The sequence below is a fragment of the Pan paniscus genome, chromosome 13 (genome assembly GCF_029289425.2).
Source record: "Pan paniscus chromosome 13, NHGRI_mPanPan1-v2.0_pri, whole genome shotgun sequence".
Lineage (NCBI taxonomy): Eukaryota > Metazoa > Chordata > Mammalia > Primates > Hominidae > Pan > Pan paniscus.
Window position 1 is genome coordinate 90,103,229 of NC_073262.2, and position 11,566 is coordinate 90,114,794.

At 30.4% G+C, this 11,566-nt stretch overlaps 1 protein-coding gene across 2 annotated transcripts in view; it reads right to left on the minus strand.

Annotated features, from left to right (window-relative positions):
- Positions 1-10,495, minus strand: part of CALCRL (calcitonin receptor like receptor) — a 103,719-nt gene extending 93,224 nt beyond the window's left edge. The window contains exon 1 of one of the 2 annotated variants that reach the window (XM_003823512.5): positions 10,237-10,495. The gene's annotated coding sequence lies outside the window, so the exon portion shown is untranslated. The remainder of the gene's footprint in view (positions 1-10,236) is intronic. The other variant, XM_003823511.5, reaches the window with a different exon arrangement.
- Between the last annotated feature and the right edge of the window lie 1,071 nt (positions 10,496-11,566).

An 11,566-nucleotide genomic window follows, 5' to 3' on the forward strand; every position in this document is an offset into this window, starting at 1 on the left:
GTGGTAGGAAGAAGCCATTTGACAATTTTAAAAAATGTTTTGAGTAATAGTTCATCTAAGACAGAGAGTTATTTAATCCAAACCAGTGTGTTGCTTATGATTTAAAATCCAGTCAGTAGTGTGATAAGAGAATATGTAGAAAAACAGTAAAATTACAACTTTGACACATTTTATATACATATTTTATCTGAATACTATGGATGTATGTTGACAATCAGTATTTTTCTCAAAGTAAAGTTATTGTTTTACTGAATGACATACATATTTGAACTCAGAAGAAAGAAAACCTTAATAGTGACATTTCTGGTAAATGAATAATTAGAATTCTGTTTTAAAAGAAAACAATAAAGTTAACACTGAATCTCAAACAAATGGGGAATCTAAATGGGAAAATAAAAGATGTATTATTATAATATGAGTTGGGTCCATTCAGAATATAACTTGTGTAAAGATCCATAATGAGGCTTTCAAACAAATTATGATTTATTTAATCACAAATATGTATTTCAATTTATAAAAGAGTCCTTTGGCTGTAAGTTTAGAAAACTTCCATAACAATACAATGAGGTAAGGTCATTGACAGTTGGCATTGTTTTCAGAGTTATCTGTATTTATACATCAACACTGAAAAGCTTAATAAATTACAGACTGACAAACATGTCTGTTTACCAAACAGACGTAAAACTTTTTGGCAATTAAACAGAATTTGTATTCTGCTATAGACGTTTTTAGAAAAGATTAATTTTCTTTCCCTCAATTTCATTGCTAAGTTGTTTTTTTTTTTCCTCCTTGTATAGGCTCTTTAGTGCTATTGTCCAGAAAGGCAATAAGTAACGGAATAAGGCTTTTGTTGGGAGGCAAGAGTTGGCAAGTCAGCCAGTTTCAACAAGAATTCTGCCAGTTTTAGCCATTGTGTGGCCATTTGGGGAAAGGCTTCAACATTTTATGTTAAAATACTGAGCAATCTTCTCATTTACCCTAATGTGAAAGGTCATTCCTTGGAATTTAGTAAAATCTGAACACTAAGTATATTACAGGAAGCATCTTTACTAACTTTTTTCCTTTCAAAGTCAGTGAAGAAATACATATTAGGTTGAAGTAAGAATAAAAAAATGAAAACTAATTTTTGAATATTTTCTTTTTGGAAATATACAGTGATTCTAACACCTTCAGTAATTTTACTCTGGCATCTCTTGAATAATATATAAACTCACATGAAGCCAATATCCAGTTTTCTGTGATTTAGACTCTAGTATAAAGAAACATTCATTCATTTATTCATTTAAATATTTAGTAAACAGTTTTGGGGCACCTAATATACAGGCACTTATCTAGGTGCTTCATATATATTAGTGAAATGAAAATCAGGCAGAAATCCTTGCACTGGAGCTTACGTGTTAGTGGGTGGCTGGAAAATAAAAAATAATAGCAAGTTTGGGTGCAGTGGCTCACACCTGTAATCCCAGCATTTTGGGAGGCCAGACTGGGCGGATCACTTGAGGCCAGGAGTTTGAGACCAGCCTGGCCAACATGGCGAAACCCCATCTCTACTAAAAATACAAAAATTAGCTGGGTGTGGTCACGCTGAGGTAGGAGAATTGCTCACACCCAGGAGGCAGAGATTGCAGTGAGCCAAGATCATGCCCCTGCACTCCAGCCTGGGCAACAGAGCAAGACTGTGTTTCAAATAACTAACTAAATACTAAACTAAACAAAACAAACAAACAAAAAACCAACAAACAAAAAAAACAGTAAATATGTAAATTATAGTAGATTGGTGCAAGATGATTAGTATTACAGGAAAAAAGGACAAACTAAAATAGATGAAAAAGAAAAGAGGTCTGTGGTAGTATAGACGTAGGTTGATTTTAAATAATTATCGATGTAAGCTCTTTAGAAGAGTTCGCATTGGAGCAAGATTGCAGGGTGGTGAGGGACTTAGGTATATGGATATCTGGAATAAGAACATTTTATGCTAGTTGAAAGAAACCCACAGGTAATTCTTAATTCTCCTTTAGAAAATGTGCGTATCTTTCTTTAAATTGGTGGCAAATGAAATCAGAAGTACTGGCAGTAAGTAAACTTGTCTAGAGGTGAAGGACTTGATAAATGGAAGAAGAGACATTTAAGCTGGAATACAAGATCTATAGGTCCATAAGTAAGGAAGATTAGCATTCTTTTCATACTCAGATGCTAATGTGATGCTTATGTAATGTAGAGAAAAAGACAAATAATAAACTTAGAAATTATTCAAATAAATACTCCCTCATACTATTATTATATTACTATTATAATCTTATATCAATAAAATTATATGATGCACAATGATCTTTGTTCCTTACCAAAAATTTAATTTCATTGCAAATAGTTTTTAAACTGGAATGGATATACTGTAGTAACTGATGTCCATATGCATATTAGGTTGAACTAAAATGTCCAGACGAAAAAAAAAAGCATGTCTGTTATAAAGACTGTTTCCCTTCCATGTTGATAACATCACGCAACTATTTCTGTAAGGAAAAATGTAGACCAGAATGTAGGACAAGCCTTGAAGTCTAAACTATTTTGAGTAATTAGGGGTAGAATGTTGTCGGAGTGTAAACATCTAACATCTTTTATTTCTTTTAAAAAAGCACATGCCATTTCAAGACCTACACCATAGTTAGATTTAATGAAACATTGAGATGGAGTCTCCCTTTTCTAAGTTAGGAATCCATTAACTAAATTTATTTAACTTATTCAGACCTCTAGCTTAGGAAGCCACAAGTTATATTTAAGGTTTTGAACATATGCAGTCTTTTATGGTACTGGAGTCAGGAAAGTTGAGAACTTGCTGAACGAACTTAGCTTTCAGGATTAGTATGGAAAATTACACATTTAATGGATGTTTTTGAAGAATGCTTGTGTTATATCTAAACTCAAATATAAAGTCTTTGTTAATTTTGGTGTGTATTTACTTTGAAGGAAGTAGACTGGAATTTGGTTCATTAAATATAAACATATATTAATTTTATGATCAAAACGACTTTCACACTGATAACATGGAACATAGAACAGGAAATCCTTTTGGAAAGTGCATAATTAAGGAAGTTAGCTATTGTTAGAAATTCAATTAATTAAAAAATTAAACAATATTTAGGAAAATCATTATATGAATTTCACTCCTGCCAGGTTGTTCCAGACCTTAATATTTGCTCATATCTCATTTGAAGGCCTTCCTATCCAAATTAATGAAGACAAATATTCATCAAAGCTTTATTCTTAGGAATATCACTTTCTTTAACCTTGGTATTTGCAATGGAATTAGACACAAAAAAAAATTTTTGTCAAAGTAAGAAAGGTAAAAAATTATATTAGAAGCAATTGAAAGGGAGATATTTCAGAATATCTTAACCAAGGAAAACATAAAATTGCGAACACAGTGAATCTGGTTGTTGTTTATTTCAGGTTTTTTGATGTTTCATCAATAACTGAAGGTTTGCTACGATAATAAATATATACATATTTATTATATGTATTTGATTTATCTAATTTATCAGACATTAAGAGATCTGATTTACCAGGTTTTGTCATTTTAGAAAACACTCTAGTTAAGATATTGAGTCTTGATCTTGTGACAAGATGAAAAATAGAGTGGCAGCCAGTATGGATTAAGACTTTACACTTTGATTGGAATTGTCTTTACATAACATGGAAGTGGTGGTGTTGTTGTCCAGAGCAGGAGACCTGTCTTGTTGGCCTTTGACACCTAGCATAGGGCCAGGCACCTCGTAAGTACCTCTTATGAGGTACTTCTATGGACCATATTGTTTAATCCTAGTATCCCCTAAAGGAAATAAATGTATAGTCATATGAGTTAAAATATAAATATTCTTTGACAGAAATAAACTCTGGGATGAAAAATCAGTCTGCTTCCTTCCCCCAAATGAAATATACTGCAATATTACCAGATTTTAATTTGTTTAGAAAAAGAGCAATTTTAGCATACAGGAAAATATGCTACTCTTGACCACTTGAGGCCAGAATGCAGCTATTGGGCATATGGTTTGGAAAAAAGTGAACGTTAGACAGGCTAAGTGAGAAAACTTAGTGGAAGGAGAGGGATACCAAAAGACAGATGGAAAATTACCAACTGCAGATTGTACTTACTGTATAGTTTTTCCTAACGCCCTGCAAGTCATGCTGTCTGTCTGCTGGGAAAACTCTTGGCCATTTGTTTCTGATGTCCATGTCTGTCTTTTGAATTCTGTTCCTTACTCTTTGATCTATAAAAGTATCTGAGGTGGCTTAAAAACATTTTATATATATATATATACACACACACATATACATACACACACATACATACATACACACACACATATATGCACACATATATGTGTGTATATATGTGTATATATACATATATATATTACCTTATTTTATAAGAGTAACTGTCACGTGAATTACCTGAAACATGGGTGTTTAAACTGAGAGTTGAAGAACTCTTAACATAGCTAACAAAAAGGAGATCCTATGAAACTCATGCAACTGTAAGCAAAATGAGAATCCCTTTGAATGTATTTTTTCTTAATTCATGGAAAAAAAGTTTTTGGTTTCATTACATTCTCAATGTGGGTCTTAATTTATAAAATATTCAATGATAAATTCTTAAAATGAATTATGTTAAGCCAAAACCTAAATTTTTTTTGCCATCCTATTGCACAGGCACTCTTTCTTTGTATTTTTGAAATATAATAAATAAGAAAATATAAGTGTCTTCCATTAGGTGGCAGTAATAAGTTCCTATAATAAGAACTTTAAAAAAAAGTCAAAAACAACTTGGAATCCTAAAAACTGAATTTATTGGATCCTTCTTAATGTTCTCATTTTGAGATTGTGGAGCTGCTATAGTAATCAAATCTAAAATTTTCCAACAGATGTCTACATTTATCTCTACTGTAGTATAGTCACACAAGTAGCAAACAAATTTGTGTAAATAAATTTACTTTTATTATCTTGGGTTAGAAGAGATTCAGTTTGGATTTGGTGAATCATATCACTATTCAACTTTGCACAACTTCGGTAATGAGAGGTCTAATAATAGATAATACACAGTAGTATAATGAAATATTTAGGATTTAGATTCATAATATATGTAGGATAAAACCAGAGTTTTGTCAATGAGGATTGTGCAACTTTGGGTTTCATTGAGTTTCATGTGTAAAGAAACACAATAATTTTTGTTTAATATACCTTTTTAAATTGTTAATATGCAGGTATTTTTAAGTGCTCAAGTTCTATGGAGATAGTAATTATCAATATCAATTTCATTAGGTTCTGGCATGTATTGTATAATGGCAAAAGGATGGTCACTCTAACAACTGTAATGATAAATCACACTTGTTCACTCTTCCTGTCTTACAGATAGATTGCATTCTGTCTATCCGTATGGGTGTTGATTGTTTGGAATAAAATTTTGCATAGAAACAAATTATGTCCTCAGTCTCATTCACAACAGACTTAAGGTGAACATGAAAATTTATTGAATATGTACTAAATGCCAAGTGCTAAAAAATTTCCACGTGTTAATTCATGGATTACTTACAAAACCTTATAAAGCAGTATGATTATCACTTCCACTTTATGGATGAGAAAGGGGAACTAATAAGTGGTAAATTTTGGGTTCTTATGTGGATGATCTAAATCCAAAGTGCATCACAGTGCACTTCTATAAATACCATATACCTAAATTTCTAAAATAAATGCATATTTTTTCTTAATTTATAAAGTATATTGGTATATTTGTAGAAAAGACAGAACAAAATATATCATTAAAAGTAAAATTTTAAAGACATATGCACATTGAGTAATAAAACAATAAACATGTTACTCTAATATTGTTTCCATTACTAAGTACAAAATAAAAATCACAGTTTTGTATTGATGACATTCTTTTCCCATGGTTTTAACTCTCTTTTTCTATTATAATGTTATTTATTGCTCTCTGATACTTACCAAAGTTTCTATTTTTCCTTCAAATTATCCTTGGAAGAAAGGCAAAATTGAGGTGCATATGCAAAATATCTGTGTAATCATTGGTCTCAGTTTAATTAGTGAATGCGGGTTCAAATTAACACTCATTTGTAAAATTTATGAATTTGGTAGTTGGATACAAGAAAAATTTATCTTCATTTTGGTTAATAAAACCAAACCTGTGTGCTCATGAATATGCTATTGATCCTCCATGTGACTACGCTGTAAGGAGATGGGCACTTATAAACCATCTAGTTTCTATGTAACTAAATCATTGCAATTTAACATACCAAATGATATGCTCAAAATTCACCATAATTTCATGAGAAACATAAATGAGCTTAGGTTAGCCTAAGCCTGAATAGAGAAATAACTACAGTTTTATACAAAAGTTTATGTCATATTAACATTTTTAATTCAAAAAGTTATGTTCCATGTTAAGGGAAATAAGATTTGTCTGAAAATTGGGCTCCATCCAGCAGTGTTAATAAAATATAAAACTATAGCTCCAATACCATAGGGGTTATTTATGTATTCATTTTGGCTTATGCTAGATTGAACTGGGTTGGGATTTTTGTCTTTTTAATTTTTAGTAATGGAAAAGGTGTATAACACATTTAATTTAAACCATGAAAACATTAAAAAATAAAACTTGCTTAACATTTCAAAAGTAAATACACTATTTGGGCCATTTTTGCAAACAATAATATTTTGGTGTATTAGTTTTGAATAATACTGTCTCTTAAGTAAACAAACTAATTGAAGAAAAAAATGGAAGAAATGTGTTTTAGGAAAATATTTGCAACTTATTACCTGATAATAATTCTAGTAACCTAGGAAACATAGACCCTAACTCAGTTCACAGGCAGTGATACTATTTTATATTTTTGTAAGAAGAAGTAAGACCTTATTATGTCCTTAAAAATCAAATACATTTCTTCTCTTTTTTGTAATATAGCTTATTATAATTAAATTAATTTGATTTTAAGATTATTCCAATAAGGAAAAATGCAGAGATTAATTGACCTAATCTAATTTACATGGTCCATGTGAATAAATGGGAAAAGGATAGATCCATCTGGTTAGAATGTAGACTTTAGCTTGTATTTCTGGTAAGTTTTTATTTTCCACCTATTTGCATCATAATATTTTTGTATATTAAATGAGAAGATGTCTTGAAATAATTTGTAATCCAGTATGGTACATGTACTTTGTCAGAAAAATAGAACATACCTGAGAAATTATGAATGTTTATAGTTTACCCATGGATTTGAAAACCAGGTACAGATAAATGTTTTAAATAGCTGTGTACCATTTGTCTATCTTAAGCGTATTCTCCAATATTCTGATTAAGTCAAAACTAAGATACGTTACACACTTGACTCTCATAAGAGCGTCTTTCATTAATACCCTTGCAATGATAGAGCTTGTGTTTATGGTTTAATAGCTTCTCTGAATGCCAAGCATAAGATATGCAATAAAGCAAAAGATTTTAAATACTATTTCTTGAACATATTTGTATTCTGAAAAGTCGATACTGTAATCATTATATCTCCAAAACCAGAATTATTTGTTAAAGCTGTATTCAAAGTCATATGTAGAGTATGAAATAAATTTTGTTTAGTGAATACGTTTTTGATCCTTTAAAGATTATTATATTTTTTCTATAAAGATCTAGAACAATCTTTTAAAATTAAGTTACTATCAAACTTTTGCCATGTAGATAAAATTGGTAGCAAAATATTTTTACAATGTTTCCAAATATGATCTAGTTAGAAATATATAATGATGCTATTAACTGAAATTCAGTTAGTGTTTATGTGTTTATCAAATACTTTGTCCACATTAATCTGTAAAGCAAACAAGGTAATCATTTTACCTTTATATTATTTTCAATTTTTTATGAAATTTTATTTCTGTTATGCATGAAAAAATAGTATAATATGTGCAGGTGAACATAAATGTTCTTACAAATATGCTAAGTATTGTCTTCATTTAAAATTCATTACATGTTCGGAGTCACCAGTGAGAAAAGCATATACATCTTGCCCATTCATTTAAAATATTTTTTAAAATTACAGACCCAGTATTATTTTAAACAATGTTTTTGTTATTCCAATTTTTCAAAGTGAATGAACAGTTTCATATATTATAAAAATCTACATATTTTAACTTTTAGTATAATGCTTTGGTATGTAAGATAGAAAAAAAATCTTGTAACAATAACCAAAAACATTATCTCTTTAAGAAATAGAATATTTCAGGTAAAACATATTTCAGCTCACATTATTCACATAATATTTCAATTCTATGTTTCATTTTACATATTTAGAATTGACTGTAGGCTCAATGCATTGATTTTATGATGCTACAAGGAAACATCTTCTAGCAAAGTAAATTCATTTCTTTATGGCTAAAAGCATGCATTGATATTCTGATATTTTCTTATCATTAAAGAAAGCACATTTTGAATACAATAATATGAATTTTTATTTCAAACTTCCAGTTATGTCCTCAAATATTTCCTTTGGCTAATGACCTTCAATGTTCATCGCCTAGTGTTTTTCAAAAGTATTTTTGGAAAACAAAGATTATAAACCATACTGTTAGTAAACTCATAAAAATTTAATCAAATTATACAAGAACATTATGGGTTTGGGACTAGCAATTAAACAAAAATTAAGGAAGTTTGGAGAGTTTCTCATTATAAAATATGATCATAACGTAATACCTCCTAAGAAAATAATCTGAATTAAAAATAATGTTATTTTAATTTTTGTTACTAACCTACGGCATTGGGTTAGTAAATGTGTTGTTTCCACTTTCTCCCCCATTTATATAATGGCTAAAGTCACATTCTAAAAACACTTTTCCCATTTCTACACATGTGTCAGGGAACTCAGTACAACTGAAGATTGAAAAGAGAGAGAAATCAGCCATGATACTCTTAAAGAATCACAAATCTAAGAATTAATTTAAATTTTCATTATATTGAGGAATTTGTGGAAAAATTGAGTTGTAAATTACTGAGGAGTTACTCAGGATGTTTGTAGTCTATTATTAATGTGCCAGATATAAGTGATTAAGTACAGGATGCTTCCAATGTAGGACATCTTGGAAAGTATAATTGCATTTAGGTAAGAAAATATATAACTTAAAAATCATATCTATCAACATCATTTAAAATTTGACATCAAACTTTCTCCAGCAACAAATTTGTGATATATCTACACAAACAATTTATTAAGCAGACATTAGTTTCTTAAATTGTTCAGGACAGCCTGTACTATCGGAATGAGCATTAACAGATGTTTTATCTCAACATTTCAGTAAGTTCCATCCTGGAAATTCTTTTTTAATAAATACTTTAATTTCTTTGTTTAATCGTCTAATATACTTCTTTGGGAAAGCTGTCACGTTTCTTTATCCACAGATATCGTGGTATCACACCCCCCTCCAAAATCTTGCAGAGGGGAACCAGTCAAGTTGAAGTATTCTCTTAAAGATTTCAAAATTAAGAATTGTTTTAAAAATCTACATTTCCTAAACTCTAGGTTTTTTTTTTCTTTGTAGCCGACACCATGATCCAAATAAAGAGCAAACAGTTCAGGGTTAGCAGAAGAGAGATTTAAACACATCTGGCAACAATGAACACAAAAATTAGTTCAGTAGTTACAGATATATGTGTAAATAAAGGTGAAAGGCAAATAAAAGCAAATGTAATAAATGCAAAGTGATTACTTTTCAAAACTCTGTATTATGATCAACCACAGAGTAAGTGAGACTCCGAGACCCATTAAGTAGTTATTCTTTCACCTCTTTCTTACAGCTGATAACATGGAAAGTTTAAAGACCCTTCCGGGGGGAGAAATGTTTTCCAGTTGTCAAGATTCAAGCTTAGCTAATATTAGAGCTAATTTTAAAAGACATTGTTCTGTGATTAAGGTATTTGTTCAGAAATATGTCTTTTAATCCATTTAGATTTTTAATACTTTCTAAATTTATTTTCTAGAATACCATGGTAAACAATATTATCTAGTAGTATTAGATTTTGTATTCATGTTGGGGTAGTAGGCTGTATTTTCTCTAGCATGTGAAATAAGTGAGAATATGTTTCAACATTATTTCAATGCTATCTACTAAATTCTATAATAGAAACATTGCCAAACTATATGAGAATACTACTTAGAATAAATATATTTATTTTGAATGTGCACTTACCCAGTCCAGCTCTTAAGGAAATTCTTTGTGAAATATTCTTAGGATGGAACTTTACTTTCTGAGATTCCGCAGAAGAGATTTACCCACAAGCAAGGTGGGAAAGAGTGAAAGCTTTGCAATGTGATCCTGCAATTAGGATGAGATTCAGTTAGCAGAGCTTGATGGTCCTAAAGCAGGAGGTGACACTCTCTGCTGGAGAGAGAGAGGTTGTTCTGAGTAGATTGTAAGTGTTGTCAGATTGTAAGTGATCAGCAGCAGAAGGGAAACATCAGAGCTTCCTGTTACATCACTCTGACCCCGCCTGCAGTTAGTGTTAGGTTACTTTCTTTCTCAAATAGCATACCCCAGGAAAGCAGCACTCCTTTCTTATTGTGAGACAAGAGCAAGAAGCAGCCTGAACAGAGAGAGATCATAGGCTGTGTGAATACATTGTTACCAGTAAAAAGCTGGCTGGCTTTCACCTTGACTGAGTTCTGTTAGAACTTGCCAAACAAGCTACTTGTGATTTGAAGGAAATCTGAATATAGTATTCTGCTCAAAGAATCAAAGGAGTTAGGCGTGTGTGTGTGTGTGTGTGTGTGTGTGTGTGTGTGTGTGTGTCGAATTATAGCTTACAAAGTATCCAGGAAAAAAAATCTAACAAATCTGTGTTCATAGCACAACACAGAAAAAAAATTAACTATATTCATCATAACTGGTTTTGTGATTTGGCTCTTCTTAATTTGGAGCTCTGCTAATTGGGTGCTGTTCCTCATCAGTTCCTAAGTGCAGTTCCTAATCAGTTAATTAGATCAAGAAACTTTATCCTGCAGTTTTTAAATCTTTTATTTTTTCCTTTACCTTCTTCATAAGAACATGAGTGTATGTGTTATAAATTCAACTTGTGTATGTGTGTGTATAGTGTTTCTTTTATAATATATAAGTATATATATTTGACAAAATAGCCTTTTGAATAATTCATAATTTTAAAATTATTGCACACATTTAAAAATATTTGGTATAATTATGTTATTTATAATATAAAAATAATTTATACAATATTTGTAAGTCAATATAATCTTAAAGAAAATATAGATGTTGTAAACATAATATTATAAAATAATATAAATACAAAGGATACTTTATTTCTCAGACAAAATTTCATCTCAAAGCATAGTTTTTCCTGAATATGTTTAATACATCATTGGATATGATCAGGGGAAAATGTAAATTTGAAATGCTTTTATCATTTTTATAATTTGGTAAATGTTCGATATGAAGCAATAATTATAATCCCTGTAACCTAAACAGCACTAAAAGTCACTTAATTTATCAGGGCATACATTTTCTC